This window comes from Apostichopus japonicus, chromosome 18, assembly GCF_037975245.1.
Source record: "Apostichopus japonicus isolate 1M-3 chromosome 18, ASM3797524v1, whole genome shotgun sequence".
Lineage (NCBI taxonomy): Eukaryota > Metazoa > Echinodermata > Holothuroidea > Aspidochirotida > Stichopodidae > Apostichopus > Apostichopus japonicus.
The window spans coordinates 18,926,159-18,942,935 of NC_092578.1; the positions used below are offsets into that span (position 1 = coordinate 18,926,159).

The 16,777-nt window shown below is 35.4% G+C and overlaps 1 protein-coding gene across 6 annotated transcripts in view; it reads left to right on the forward strand.

Annotated features, from left to right (window-relative positions):
- Positions 1-19: 19 nt before the first annotated feature.
- Positions 20-16,777, forward strand: part of LOC139959060 (uncharacterized) — a 51,936-nt gene continuing 35,178 nt past the window's right edge. For 3 of the 6 annotated variants that reach the window (XM_071956607.1, XM_071956613.1, XM_071956612.1), the window contains exon 1: positions 20-132. The gene's annotated coding sequence lies outside the window, so the exon portion shown is untranslated. The other 3 variants (XM_071956610.1, XM_071956611.1, XM_071956608.1) reach the window with 3 other exon arrangements.

Consider the following 16,777-nt stretch of genomic DNA (forward strand, 5'->3'; position numbering starts at 1 on the left):
ATGAATACCTCAATCAGTACACTTTGTCTCCGGTTCATCTAATTTGCATAGAGCGGAGAAAGGCGTACGTTGTGATGGTCGTAATTCTACACCTAGATGCCATTTCCTCCGATAATTTCGCGTTTTTTAACGGTAAGTGAACTATATCTTTGTGCTGTTTATAACATGATTTTCAGGGCTTATTTTAGGCTGTCGTTTGGTGGAAGTTTATCTTCGTAAATGAGCCATTTATTAGCATAATTTATATGAGATAAGCAGATCACAGTGTGTTGCGGACAATGGGCTCGGTGTGAGAGGGTGCATTATGTAAAATAGCTTCTCCTATATACTACTATACACTCCCTAAGAAAGGACATTGCATTAGGATTTAATGTATGAAGTCTTTGAGAGGAAGATCTAAGCTGGAGACAAAAGCAATGGGCTTGAGTCTGAAGGGCAGTTCAGGTAAGAAACCCTTCCATGTCATTTTATATGCATCCCAGTTTGTTAAATTTTCTGATGCTTGTCCTTTGAAAACATTTCTTGTAATGTTCTTAATAAATTTCTTGACAAGTTATGTTACGGCAATTAGCATAATTTATAAACACAAGTAGGTTTTTAATAATTTTTAAGATCAGATGTTCATTTATATCAACATCTCCTATCGTCTGACATCATTATCACTGCAGTGATTATTTTCATTTTTTCTCTTGGTTGCGTTTGGATTACAAATATCTATATATTCAAATTTTTGGGGATAAGTTTTGTACCGTGAATTGCTTAGTCGAGATGGTTGATAAAAGCAAAAAGTGCATGGCTTTAATTAAGCATTGGCAAATGGGCAAAATTTATTTAGGGCAGCAAGAGAAGACTGAATGACGAAGAGAGGCAGGATGGTTTTATGATCGTCTAGGAAAACATATGGCAGATCAAATTTTCTATCAGATGATGGATGGAAATTGTGTGAAGAAAATATTTGATAAAATTTACAGTTTTCAAAGTACTTGAGCAGTATGCAATTTGTGAAAATTCAAGGTTTTCAGAAAATAAATGAATGAAATGTATAAAGATAGTGATGTGATGCATTCCATTCACATTTAAGATACTCAACAAACTTTGGTAAATTTTTAGGATAAAATAGCCCATGACAGCACACAACATAAGTATGGCATGTGTAACTGATAACAAAATATTGGAATGTTATTATATGGTGGTTGGAGTTTTCGTTTACATGAAAAATTTGTTCTAAGCTAGCTGAATATAAAAGATATGTAGTTTTCAGTTCATTGAAGAAATGAAAGATGTCCACGGTGTTAAAAGGCGCATAGAAGCATATTGACTGTTCAAACTGTTAGATGTAAACTTGATAAATTAAATTTGATTGCTTAGTAAAACAATAACTATCATAACACAGGACAATAGAAGTATAAATTTATACAAATCGATTATAGTTTTCTTTTCAACAAAATTGCAAAATTTTTGTGAGGGGTAAAATTCAGAGTTCTTAAATATGGCAGAAAGGATGTAGAACTGTATTTAAACTTGAAAGAAATCGGAAGAAGTTGATAAACACTGGTTTTCTTTCCCAGCTACATGTGTTGTATAACCTTTGTGCTGTATCGCCGTGACGAAAACCCCATAACTTCATACCAAACATGACTTATCCAAATTAAGAATTTCAATTAAGAATTATCAAACCTTTGCCTATAAATGTACGTGAAGGGCGATTCTCGTAGAATTTGTGTTCAGTAAAATGACTTAGCACATTACGAGAAACTGTCCGGGCTGTGGATAAATGTACAAAAGTTCCTAAAGACAGTAGAGAGAGAACCATATAGCAGAAAGTTTGAGAGGGGAGCTCTGAAGGTATGCCTCTGGCACATTACTAAGATCCAACGCCTTTGGGCAGGTTGGACCCAAAAGAGGGGCAAAAATTTGTGGTTAATTCCAAACGACAGATTTCGGCCAAATTTGCTACTAAGGTAAACATGTCAGGAGAAAACTAGTCCAAAAGCCAGCAACAATTTGCCATTTCAGTGTATTTTCAGTAAACTGTAATGTGTCAATTGCTTTATTGGGGTAGTAGAATATATAGAACAAGTAGAAAAGGACATTGAATTGAAAATTAACAGATGTTTTAACTATATCTGTCTAGGCTTTACTTCTCTTCATAAATCTGATGATCAGGACTACAGTATATGCTGTAGCCCTCAAGCAGTCCACATATGTATTCAGATAAAGCTCACTCAAGCTTAAACGTGAACGATCATGTGTAACTGATTACCATCGTCCCCATTGAGACATTTAAAGTCCTTGTCTGTTTTAGCACTCCAGAATGTTTGGATTTTAAAATTGGAGGGTCAGGCATCACTCCGCAAGAAAATAGAAGCAAAAAGAGAAGATTTTTTAGCTATTTTAAGCTTGCTAGATTTTGGAAGAAATGCTAATTTAATGATGACCTTTCAAAACTCCCAAACATTGCTCTGCAGATAACAAACCTCTGTAAAATGAAAAAGACAAGAGAGAAAAGATGATGAAAGAGGCCTGCATCAGTGACAAAATTATCTTTTAAAATTACTCAACCTGAAACTTAATTCATGCAGATCTGTGTAAATTTAATGCAGCAGAGAATGTCAATTGTTATGGACGATGACATCATACATTAAATGATTAATATAAGTCTACCCATCATGGCAACATATTCTATGACAAAAATAGGTGGGGGAAGGGGGGGGGTTGGGAATGAAAGATCATAAAACTGGGTGTTTGGGAGAATTTGATGAGTGGAGAGTTGATTCCAAAAGATAGCATTTGCTGACTCAAATTGACTGCAAGACCTTGGAACTAGCATTAAGGTAATTGACATTTATTAAGGGCCAAATTATATTACTTTGTAGAGTTTTGACAGAAATTGCTCAAAATTTTGGTCATTCCTTTTGAACAGTCTTTATATCACCCATGTTGGTATGTATTGTATTGCAGGATACAGTATATTACATGTATGGTACAATATAAACAGTATATACATTACAAGTAATGCTGAATTAAGTTATTGCACGGTCTATTATAGCTTGTACGGTACAATATAAACAGTGCATACATTACAAGTAATACTGAATTAAGTTATTGCACGGTCTATTATAACTTGTACGGTACAATATAAACAGTGCATGTACATTACAAGTAATACTGATTTAATTGTTATTGCACGGTCTATTATAACTTGTACGGTACAATATAAACAGTGCATATATACATTACAAGTAATACTGATTTAATTGTTATTGCACAGTATATTGTAACATGTACGGTACAATACGAAAAGTGCATATATACATTACAAGTAATGCTGATATAATTGTTATTGCACTTGTATATTGTAACATGTACGGTACAATACGAACAGTGCATTACATTGCAAGTAATGCTAAATTTATAGCTACTTTTTTCATTGCCATTCAAGATATAGTACGTCCATCTTAACAAGTGTTTTATTGGTGGAGGCATAGTGTACTGGTTAGGGTTTCAGTCTGCCCAACAAACAAATAGATCCCTGGTTCCAAACTTCACCTGGTACCAGATTCTTTTGACCTGTTCAAAATTTACTGCTGTGCTATTGTCTTCTGTGGAGTGGGTAACTTATTAACTGGAAAATGAGGTTTCGAAACAACAAACAACCATGGTGGACGCATTGCAGTGGTGTCAATTAATGTGGGTACCTTCAGCTCTCTCACTTTTTGAGAAAGTGGTGAGATTATGTCAAGGCACTGTGAATCTATCAGATCGTAATGATAAGTAGTTATCTGGTACGGTAGTCACAGGAGGAGGAAAAGTTGCTGCAGTGTGCCACAGGCCTGTGTTTATTATGACCTGAACACTCAGTCGAAATGATTTTATGCATATAAGAAGGTGTTTGTCTTCAATCATCCTATGTATGTAGGGTTTCAAATCAGCTTTGATTGGCTTTTAAACCCTTGGGAAATATTAAACTGTTTAACAATTTAGTATTCTCATACCATTGGATTAATCCTTTATCAAACTAGATTTTTGTCATTGCTGAGGATATCTAGGTATGAATTAAATCAACAGAGGGCGCTATTGTATCGGTCCTTTCTAGTTCCGCAATCTTGACAAGCTGCATGTCTCTATATGACGGCTGAGAATCCCTTTGAGGAATCTCTGACAGACACTTCTGGGCCAAATACCTGCTCATTCACACGTAGTATATGACATATATTGAAACTAACATAGTTTTTTTGACCACTCAAAGGTAGCTCATTTAAGCAACTAAATGTTGCCCACCATTCGTTTGGCTACTAAATACACACATCTGGTCAACCAATCAGGAGGTTCTTTGAGCGTCACTAAAATTGTATCCGAGCCTCTGAAATGGAACATGCTGGACTTACAGCTCTTAATTATGAAGATCATCTTTAACAATTTTCACACAACTAGCGTATCTGACTGAGATTTATATAGTATCCAACGCTATACAAAATCTTTGGAGATCTGTATACTGGACCCAGAGCCGTATCTATCTGAGACTTTTAGGACCGTTATGACAACACCCCTCTAGGTAAAGAAATGCTGAAGTTTCCCATTAGTCAGCTATAGCTTCTAATTTGCAAGTTTATATTTATCCGTTCAGTCTAGTACAGGATTTTCTTTTTGTCCCATTGAATGTCTATTTCAATTTCTTCATCATTGGCCAACCATCCAAGTAACACCTAATTTCATCGTTCCTGGTGCGATTTTCGAGAATTTTAATTATAATCTAATTTAAAAGCTGTTAAGTTACGTAACTGATGGCAGGACATGCATTCTTAATGTCACCTTTCTTTTAGAGTGTTTGTAAGACAAAATCATGAAAAACACTCAGCTGAGCATATTGTACCTGCTGTTTCTCTAAAGTGCACTTTGTTCTATTTCATGAATATTAATGATTGTACTTTTCAATCTAGCATCCTCTAGAAGTGTTTACTCAGCTGCAAGCCTGGAAAATGCAGCTCAAGTTGCATTAAATTCTTTTAATATTTTCTGTTGGGTAAGAGATTATAATCCCTTGTTTGTCTGTGTTTTTGCCCCTCTTTTCTTTTAAATTTTCAATTCTTTTGAAGAAAATCAATATTTAGCTAAATCTGCTTATACAGTACACTCAATAAATTAGTTAACAGCTTGATTTATAGTACAGTCAAGCAGCGGACCAATTAAGTTGATCATTACTAAATGACAATGACCAGTTATAGTTTTAACATATAATAATAATTTAGACTGAATATTGAACACAAATGACTTTCTAATATTTGATATGTGAGACAGTATACTCTTTTCAAATATAGCCAATTGTTTCATGAAAACCAGAGGACCTTCAATGGTTTTTTTTGTGCAAATTGCTTTTAACCTTTAAAGTCATAAAATATGCAAGTCTAGAATCCATATAAATTACACATGATAGATCTAAAACTGATGACATTGCTAGCCTGCATGTACATGCTAAGTGCTTTGATATTAACACTGACTACAGTACATTCCTTTAGTAGTAACTCCATTAAGAAAGAGTATATATAGTGTCAAGTTTGTAATGTAACACTGTAATAGATACAGCCAGGTTATAGTTTTACTTTGACTTTCGACCTTGTTCAGACAAAAAAATTCAGGAAGCTTTCATATGAAGTATATAGCCTATAAATATAGCCTAGATATCTAGTGTCATTTCTTTCATATGTAGTTTTGTTTACAGTACTTCAAGAGATTGTGTATTAAAATTTTAATGGGGTATTGTACTTTTGCTAGTTCGCACAAGGTTTGACACTAGGGTTTATATATTTGCACTGAACTATGGTGTAAACACAGCTCCAGCTACAGTGTTGATTATACACTGGTCTACTGTATCCTGTGTTAAACCATTGAGGTTAAACCATGGAGGTTAAAGTGAGTCCAGAGAGTTTTAGTTTGATGACAAGATGTCGTAAATCATGTCCAATTATGTCTTTAATCCACCATCTCATTTTGCTTTAGATGCTGTTTAATCTCATTCTCATACATAAAATCTCAGGTAGGCCTACATATAGACACTGTACATGTATGTATGTTTGTGTGTACAAATATGTGCTTCTTTGCTGTCTGGCTGAATGCACATGACCCTTGGAAGTAATGAATTGTACAGCATGTATACAAGCTACTGTACTTTACAGTACAGTGTATCTGTCAAAAGACTGTGTCTAGGAGTGAATGGACTCAGTTATATATACATAAAATTGTATAATGATCTACCAGGTAGTTACTGTGTGGACAAAGTTTCCTGCATCTAAGCCATAATGAAATGGATTACTACCAGAACGTGGCACTGAATGTTGGATTTTAAAGTATGTTTCTTAAACTTGAATGTTTGTTGATTGCTTCATATTTATCAGTTTCCATTTCTAGAGTTGCCCTTTAGACTCCATCAATGCTCTGTAGTAATAACACTCAATAATTCATGAAAAGCTAGCTGCATGATGACTGCGTTCTGGACACTATATTGCTAGATCATGTACAATGGATACAGTTAGCTGACAGAATTCTGTTTCTACAATCCATGGATCTGTCACCTATATGTACATAACAGTAAAGGTCAGAGAATAATTTGTTTTGCTATAGCATGAGGCAATACATAAAGGGTGGGGGAGGGAGGGAGGGAAGCTGAAGTGTGATATTAAATTCAAAGACTTTGACAATTTCTATAAATAAACATGTACAGTATAAAGCTATATGTGATGATAAAGAATGATAAAGATATCTAAAAATGCCACCGTTGCGAAAAAAAAGCACTGACTAATTACTAGAGCTTATATGTCCTGACTGTTATATCTGTTAGCCTCTATACAGTAGGTTTACTGTACATTATCACCCATTACTATAGCTTCAGAACATTATATTTACATTGAACTAGACCAGGTCCATAGCCTGGGTAGAATCACTACCTGGACAGTTGAGGTCAGGGTCCTTTTTAAGAAAGATTTAGTGAGCCTGAGGGATGGGGGAATTCCCAATGGGGACCATCATGAGATGGAAATTGCTCTTTCCAAGCCTTGGAAGTTGCATCTAAACATTCTTTACTTTGAGAATCTCATGACGATTGCTGACCACACTGTTTTTGGTTGATGGTTCAGCTGTTGTATCACTACACACCATTCCTGTGTGTATGTTACAAGACTAAAGAGCTAACAACCTACAGAACATTGACTTCAGGTGTGTACCGTGTATCATGTCAGTTAGAGTAACATCACACGTATGTTACCGGTATCCAGCAAGCGTTTCACATTAGACTACTACACTGTTCACGCAGCTAGGTTAAATCTTAGGAGCTCTCTACGTTTATTGTTATTTTAACAAACCTGGAAAAAACAAAACAATTAATGCACAATCATCGCATCCGCGATTGTGCATGTATATAAGTGATGAACGGTTAAACTAAACCTTGTGTTCTTTTTGAATGCCGTTACTACAATACGTGCCTAGAATCTTGAGGTTGCACACGTAACTGACTAATGAAATCAGAAGAATTGATATGAACATTTCGATAAAACTTAATGAAATAGCTCACATACTGTCCAAGCGTTCACATTATCTTAGGCCTACTTTCATCAAGGAAGTGAAAGTCTCAGGGGGCAGTTGTCTCCCAGCCCCCCTTCAGACTATGGCCCCTCCCCCTGCAGGCTATGGCCCCTCCCCCAACAGGCTATGGCCCCTCCCCCGCAGGCTATGGCCCTGTAGACAACTGCATTGTGGGAGTAAAATAGGTCCTATAGTATGTGTCCTGTCCTGTATTATGTACAGAACCTCCAATATCTACCGTACTATATATATACATGGAAGTTGGACTACTTGATGTACATGGCATATATGCACATATACAAAATGGTCACTGTGTTGTACTGTGACAACAAAACTCTTATTAATTGTTGAGTGTTAATGTCTTCATGGAGCTATGGAAACTGAACATCAACTAGAATCCTAGTCTGAGGGGAAGTGTGTAATGTTTTCTTGATGTTGTTAATGTTTCCTTTATAGTGTTGCAATGTTTGGAATAATACTAAACATGCCAGAGTTTGTAGTACTATTTAGTTGATATTTCACATTCAATGTTTAAGAAGGTTACACTGTCAAAGTTTCTTGATGGTTGTAGACAATGTAGAGTATGTAATACTCCCATATTTGTCAGAGTAGTGCTACTGCATAACTGATGCTCTAGTATGTATATGGGTCTCTTTTCTTGTCAATCTGGGCTCTGGCCCTGACAGCAGGTGGGCGACTGTATAAAGCCCCCCCCCCCCCAAGGGTATGTCACATAGTAGCCTTATTCAATCAGATCTTGGTGTCGGCCTCTGATCAGTGACCTTGTTAAAGCGACTGGGTTGGAAATCCCAAACTTTTTATCATTTTGCTCATAAATATCATAGGTCAGCCTATATTCATTCATTAAAAATGTAGCGTTCTCAAAAGTAGATTCAGATAGCAACGAATCACCAGAGCAGGTTTAGAGGTTCATACTGACGACCTCACGTTGAAAATTCCTTCAGTTCTTAGTCTGACTTCTGAATTATTAACAACAAACGGAGCAGTCATTTGTAATTCCTGTCCTCAATTCAACTTGTAAGTGTTTATATTATATCTGTATATTAAGTGTGTACCGAAGTTCTAAAAGAAATATATTTATCCTTTACTACAGCTTGAGAGTGCATGGGATGTACTTCACTACTCTCTTACAGGGTGTCTACTATCAACATACGCATTTTCCTATTTTAACACTGTACCACGATTACCCTTAGAAACTTGAACCATGGAGGTAAAAACACCTCCATGCTTGAACCCACTACAGTACATCCCCCTCCTTTCCAAATCCATACCACTTTTGACAGGCCACCAGAGGCTCTCTCATCGCTTAAGATTTAGTTTCTATTACAGTTCGTGAAAATCAGAACCCTGTTCATGTAGAATACTTTTCTCTTCTTCAGTTTGGATTGTGAATCTTGTTTGTTTCAGACTTTGCTTTATTTTGGTTAAATTATTACTAAATTTATCAGGTTTTTTGTTAAATCATAACATGGTTAATAAACCGCTTAAATGTAGGTTCATATTTATCCGTTTTTTTTCTCTCCATTTTTAACAATTATAACATAGCCATATTTAACAAGGCACTGACTATGTGGAAATATCTGTGGGAACAATTTGCAAATATTTTTCATGCAACGATACATAGAGATCAAACTGAAAGCTCACTGTTGTCATTATAGGCTAGAAAATGAGTCATATCACTGAAGAGGACAAGAAGAAAATAACATTGACCCTTGAAGTCTTATCGCCTCTTTTATTGTTCCCACTCTCTGAAACTCATTACCTACCTCTGCCCACCTCATGGAAGCAATTTTTTGTCTTAGCAATATTTTGTCTTAGCAATTTCTTTTGCACACCTCACAACCTCATCCCTAAAACCATTAGCCAGTTGCCACCTGACACCGAGGTCACCACCACTCCGCTTGTCTAACATGGCTTATTGATTTTTGCCAATCAGGCAACGGCTTCTTTTTGAAGCACCAGTGCAAGTTTTTCGATCCTCGCCACACGTATATATATATTATATCTTGCCCTTAGTCGTAGACCACGGTAAATCCTATTGTACCGACACACGTACACACACACTGGTCGGTTGGTCTTTGCGGTGATCTCTCTCAGTCAGAGAGAGATGACGTAAGCGTGAGTTACCTGAGAATCAGTCTCCTTGCCGTCTGTTTGATTAATGAGATGACTCAGGACGACGAATTGTTTACTTATGTGGCAGGTTTCTTTCCGTTCCTGTGTTTTTTCCCTCTTCTTATTCTTATTCTTTATTCGTCTTTTTCTTCCTTCTTCTTCTTCTTCGTCATTCGTTTATTTTTTTTACATTCTTTTTTTGCAACAATGGACGATTTTCAGGCTTTTAAAGTGTCCGGTATATTGTATCTAGCAGATAGTAATTATAAATTGGATAGTGCACAGTGATGTGGCCTTGGGTAAACACATCTTGCCAAACAAAAGACATTGTATCTGTACGGTGGTACTTAGTAAAGTCTGGTCATTTTTTTTTTTTTTTTTTTTTTAGAGCCTGTATAATTACAGTTTCATGAGAGTGTTGTAATGCAAAACACGTTCAACGTATTTGTTACATGGAAGCAAATTTTAGGAAAAGTGCAGAGTACCGTGAGGGCTCATAATATTTGTCTTCATCTGCTTTTCGTTTTAGTTGACTTTACTAATAGTGCATACACAGCTTATATATAGTACTGGCTCATATTTGATCTTTTTTTCCCTTCTTTTTTTGGTAAGATCTGTGAAATCGGACTAACGCAGGAATTTTTTTTAAGATTGCATTCCTTTTAGTGTTGTGTCTTGTGCCATATTTACTGTAATATTTTAATGGAAAGAATCTCAAATGTAAACTACTGTTAGTAGTCAAGTTAGCATGTGTGTATGTGAATATGTATGTATACTTGTGTGAATTACCTGCGTGTTATGCCTGAGCGTGTTGTCTCAAGATTAAATTGATTCTCATTCAATATACTTAAAGCAAATTGTGACTTCATGAAAGGACCAAGTGGAATTTAATTCGCTTACCTGTCGCCCCACAAGAACTGCACTCTGTCTCTACCGTGTCTAAAGTGACCTGATAACCTTTGACACTGACCACCTCACCTGACTCTTAGATATGGTCATGAAACTAATACAGTATATAAAAATTCTCAAAGCTCCTTCTTTTTCTCTCTTCTACAATACTTTTCAGATGAATATTTCAGTGTGAAACTTTTGTTTTAAATAGCTTACCATATTTCTCAATATTTTTACTAACTTTGAGATACTGTATTGTACGCACTATTACTTTCATGTATTTTAACTACAGATTTAAACTTATCAGTCTTTTAAGTAAAAAAAAAATACTGACTAGTCTCACTTTCATATTTTTACGGAAAGAAAAAAAAGAACCATTTACTATAAATGCTAAAAATGACTTCTATTAAAGAGTTAGAAATGTTGTATCAAATTGTCAAAATGCAGAGTGTCAGTGCCATCCCTCTGTGAGCCTCTGAATATATATATATATATATATATATATATATATATATATATATATAGATATATATATATAGATATATATATGTATATATATATATATATATAACAGTTTTTCCGTTATTCCTATATATATATATATATATATATATATATATATATATATATATATATATATATATATATATATATATATATATATATATATGCAGCCAGTCACTTCATTCGGATACTGCACACCTCCTGTGGTTTTAAAGCGGAGTGAATTTCAACCACCCCCCTCCAAAAAAAGGAAAAAAAGAAATTATTTTTGGAGATAGGATAAATCGGTAGACAATTTAAGCCGTACTAAGTGGAACATTTTTTGATCTGTTTGTTGCTTTCCGCCCGATTTGAACAACTTGTTCGATCCGGCTGAAGTATCCGAGCCCCCAACAGTAGGCCCCTGTTATGTTCCCAACAACCGAGCTTCCACATCTGCTTATAGATGAAGAAGCACGAAGAAATTTAGTGCTACAAATCCATCACTCGCAGGCAAAGAAGAGCTCTAGACTCCTCTGCACATAAACCTCTAAAAATGCTCGTGGAAGATTTTGAGTATCTTTTTTGCTGCCGGTTTAAAATTACAAGAGGCTCAGGCAAAGGTGGGATCGAGAAAGGGAAGAGATAAAAAAATAACCTTTTGATGCAAATATCAGACTGCAGTAAGGCAATGACTAGTTAAACATTGATGACAGTATACAGCCGCATCAGCTCTGTAATATTATAAAAGTCCTCTTAGTAAGAAAAAAAGAAAAAAAACCAAACCGTGGTACGAATAGATTGTGCCGTGACGAAATCTAGAGATGCAGTACTGTACATAAATGCGATGGAAGATGATGAAACATGCGGGGGGGGGGGAGCTTGGGGGGGCGTGGTTTGTAGAGAGATGGAGAGGGTGTGTGAGTTTAATTAACTAAAGAGGTTAGTTTTGTAGTTGTAAACATATTTTTGCTCATTTATACTTTACTCTATTAGTAGGTTTTGCTCAATTTCATATTTTAATGATACAGTACTTGTTTATTTAATCTACCCACACGGTATTAAAGAAAAATAGTTCTAACTTTTGTTAACCAGTTACTCTGGAAATGACTCGCAAGTCAAAATAACGTTGAGGTGTCAATTATCGCCAGGGATTATAAGGGATTATTCAAGGATTATCGGATGCTTTCTCAGAGGGAGGTCATAATGTGAATCCGTCGAAAAGGTGTCAGAAATTTATAATCAAGACATTGCGTCGACTGTCAGATGTAAACAGGGTGTAATATTTGCTCTCAGACATTAAGCGAATTCCCAGCCGAGGACACAATTAACATTTCGGCATTCAGCCTTTACTCAACGAGGCTTTTTTTCAGGGTGTCGCTTGTATTCCTTGGCAATGTTTCAACTGTTCTATTAGTACACTTACACAGACACACACACGCACGGACAGGCACGCGCACATACACCGGCTTCCAAGTGACAAAAGAGAATACAACATATAAGAATAAATGCCACTCCACGGGATGTTAATTGATCCCAGAAATATGATCTGCCTGGCCTTGTTCAAGTGGCTGTTAGTTTACTACATTCCACTTCCATTTGCAAGAACCCTGGAGTGAGAACTAGGGAACTGCCACTTTCCTTGAAAGAACTGGCATTTGTGGGTTCACAGAGCTGTGTATGACAAGCATGGATGTGTTTTTTTTGGGGGGGTGGGGGCTGTAAATATATGTTACATTTACACTAGAAGAACGCACTTCTTGAAATAACGTCTGCTATTATTGAGATATTGTTATTGCGTTCCTTTGCAATATTTGTGTAGTATTTTTGCAATATGTGCTAACATAGTTTTTTTATTTTTTTTATTGTTATATAGTTGTTTCTCTTTTATTTTGTTTATCACTCCATTATATTTGTTGTTGTTTCAAATAGTATTTTAGATATTTCCTTGCTAATTAATTACTATACATCAATTGGATATATTTATTATGTTTTTGATATATTGGATATTTTGCTTGTAGTTCTTATTACTATTTGTTGTTTTTATATATTTTATAGAGGCTTTGTACAGCGCTTCGAAGCCATCGCATATTCCGCTATACAGGTTGCTCGTTATAATTATAATTATCATTATCAAAGCTGTACGAGGAAGTAAAAACTCGCCAAGCAATATTGTACAAGCGTTGAAGGTTAAGCGATTATATATAGCCTTTATGCAGCTATTCCAAGAAGTAGAAAAATGGTCACTATAATTCTGCTCAAACTTTTTTCATCAATCCTTTCATTACCCCCCCTCCCCCCTCCTCCCCTCAGGGTAATTATTCCCTTACTGAGATGATCTAAATTTAACCCATTCTGTGTCTGAAAGTCTCTTGAAAAGGGGGTTAGAATGTATCTAGGCAAGCAATATTTTAGCATTAATTACAAACTGGTACTTATCTTTTAAGCTTAATATGCACAGTGCATAAGAGATGACCTACAAAATATGTATTCATCCGTCATCCATCTTCTGTTTGTGTTGAGTAGAACAAACTGTGCCCTAGTTTTTCCCCAGAGTTACCGTCACATTGCTGAAAACTATAGTCTTTTAACTTTGTCACGACTGAATGAGAGAGGTTGTCTCTGCTGTATCTCTACAGGCATTCATCATTTCAAGACGGGAACAATTTATGAAGTGTGTATATATCTTACTCATCATTGCAGTTATACACTTAATACACAAACAGCACATATGCGATCAGTCAGTAGAAATGTTTCTTTCAAAGTATATTTAAAATGTACCAGCCAAAGTAAAACTCTTTTTTTGAAAATTTAATGAATATATATATATTACTAGGATTCAGGAATGACATCAATTGGCGACTGCTTAAAAAAGTAGGTTAATTTTATACATATATACTTGATATTCAGGTTTGGTAAAACAGTCTTCCGTTTCATTGGCCTGGACAAGAATTTTGATTCAGGAAAGACCATTTTCATCTTTTTTTCCTGAAAAATTCTGGGAAATTTGATATTTTATTTGAGACACCTGTTCATGTAACCGGATGGATGTTGCTCAAGGGATTTTAAGTGAACATGTAGTATCCACATAAAAAAAAGAAGGTGTTTGGGTTTCGAACCCCAGGTGAGGAAGAAAGTGCACACAGGACAAGTAGAGTAAGGTGTTATTAGCCACTCTCCTTTAGACGGTTTCTTTTAAATAGGTTGGTATTGTTTCAGTAGACCTGTTTAAAGACGAACTCTCATTTAGCAAAGATCCAGTTTCTGTACAGTATTAAGTAGATTTCTAGGTTATGGAAATTGTCATCAGTAGTTACAAATATTGCATATTCAGGTTATCTGTGATAGTAACTAAATAGTGCAACTTTATTTTTTATCAACTCAAACTTGTCATTTCTGTGGGTAATTCAGGAAAGGGTATATTTATTTAAGCTGTGTCAATTGTATTCTTCATATTCATATTTTAAGGCTTTTATCATTTTGTTGTCATTGTAAAGTGCTCTTGAACATGCTTAAGCATGAAAAGAGCGCTATATAAATTTGGTAAAATATTAATAGTAATATGTATGGTGTGTTAAATGTGTTTACTAAATTACTCCGGCTCTTCATACCTGTCTCTTCTCAACAAAACCGTCCAACAAATTGCTAAACTTTGAGACACCCCACCCTACTAAATAATCCCATACTTGTACATTAGGGTCACAATCAGTGAGGTTTCATGTAAGAATCGGTTGCGTGCAAAATTTCAAATTATTTTGCTTTTCTTTCTTGATTTGGAAAAAAAAAATTGACTAGCATTGCTAATGAATTATATATATTTTGAGGCCTCTGTTTCATATGTGACAACAAAAAATTCTATCACAATCAACTTCATAATCAAATCTGAGTTCTTTAAGCAAGGCCAGTGGCAACTTTCCAGTATGTGATGTGTTAGTCATTTGTAGAGATTACTAGAGTGAGTCCTCCAGAATTGTATGCTCATACCTCTCAAGTGATACAGAATTTCCGTAAATCACATGGAAATGGGCCTAAAACAAGGATACATGTACGGAAAATTTAAAAAAAGAAGTTGTTCGCAGATTTCTTTAAGTTTATTTAAAATAGAAATGTGATATAGAGAAATGGAAAAACACAGATGGTTAAACAATTTTGTGACATTTCTTTGTTTTTAAACAATAACCCTTGACCCATAAACACAATTATAAATATACCTGTCAGAAAGACTTGGATCTTTTAGATAATTACTTGGCACATCCTAATATAAGTTTTGAATAATTAACTCCTTCACACAAAACCATCTTGTAACAGTCACAGAAATAATGATGTTATTTGTTAATGTCAAAGGCAAATGTAACAAATTGTCAGTATGTGTAAATTGTCACATATATTGTGAATACTTTATAGTATGGCTAAGATATAGTTTGTATACAAAACTATTTGAAACACAATAGATGGTATATATTGACCAATCCTAAAGTACCTTACAATTTATGCAAATTTATGGTAAGTCTCCAGTAGGAGGTTCCTGAAAATGCAGCAAAACAAGTCATTGCTAGATTAACGTTGTTAGCTTTGATTACACAATGTATTTTCCGTTACAGACACCCTTAGGAAAGAAAAAAAAATATCACACACTACTAAATTCTGTAGTAAAAACCTCATTATTGGATCGCATTTAAAGGTGTTTGTGGGAGTCATTTATTGATTACATCTTCATTGCATGAAATCAAGGTGATGGTAAGGTTTGCTGAGCACTCCTTTAATATTCTTCAATAGCCTTATTATGAGAATGACTAATTAATAGTGAACAAGACCATGTTGTGAATTAACATTTATGCAATATTCTGTGGGTGCAAGATCCACCTTTCTTGTTGTGGGACTGGAGGGGGGGGGGGAGGGGTAAGGCTAAGATGTTAAGTCATTCAGGGGAGGGATCTGAGGGGAGAAGTGTCCCCTCTTTGAGAAATGTAGGTAAGATGGAGGGAGCTTTAAGATGCAAAATGGTGCTATATATTTTTGCTAAATTTTGTCACGAGAGGGGGATGTGCTGTATGCCAGTGGGAGGGGATCCCCCTGATTTTTGCTAGGGGGCTAACCCCCCTCCTTTGCAAGGTAAAGGTGATTCTCCCCTTGGCAATACTGTCCATTCAATACTGAAGAGAGTAGAGACCAAAACAGCAAAGTTTGTACAGTAATAGAGCGATGATTTTACAATAAAATTAATTACTACGTTAAATGTATACTAGGTTCAGTTCAGTGTTATTACAGTGTGTCGTTTATATGCTGGTTATGAAACAAATCACTACAAACAACATCTGTATCAAACAATTTTGATCATAATTTTGAAGGCAAAGATAAAAAGGTCAAATTGATAGTAAAGATTATGATAAATTTACAATATAATTAGTAAACAGGGTGTTGAAATTAATTTGTGTTCGTTTGTCGTTGTTATTTCATTTTAAAATCCTTAGTATAAACTGATGAGAATCAGTAATATCAGAGATACAGAAGAAAATTTCAATGTCACATCTCAGTTGATCTTAAGGTTCAAAGTGTTATACATCCAGGGTCGGGGGGGGGGGGGGGAAGGTTTCAATCTGGATGGAAGAACGGGCAAGATGATCAGAAACGTTAAATGGCAGTGGGACAAGTGACCTTGCTATGAGGGGAAACAAACCGTGAATGTTTTCAA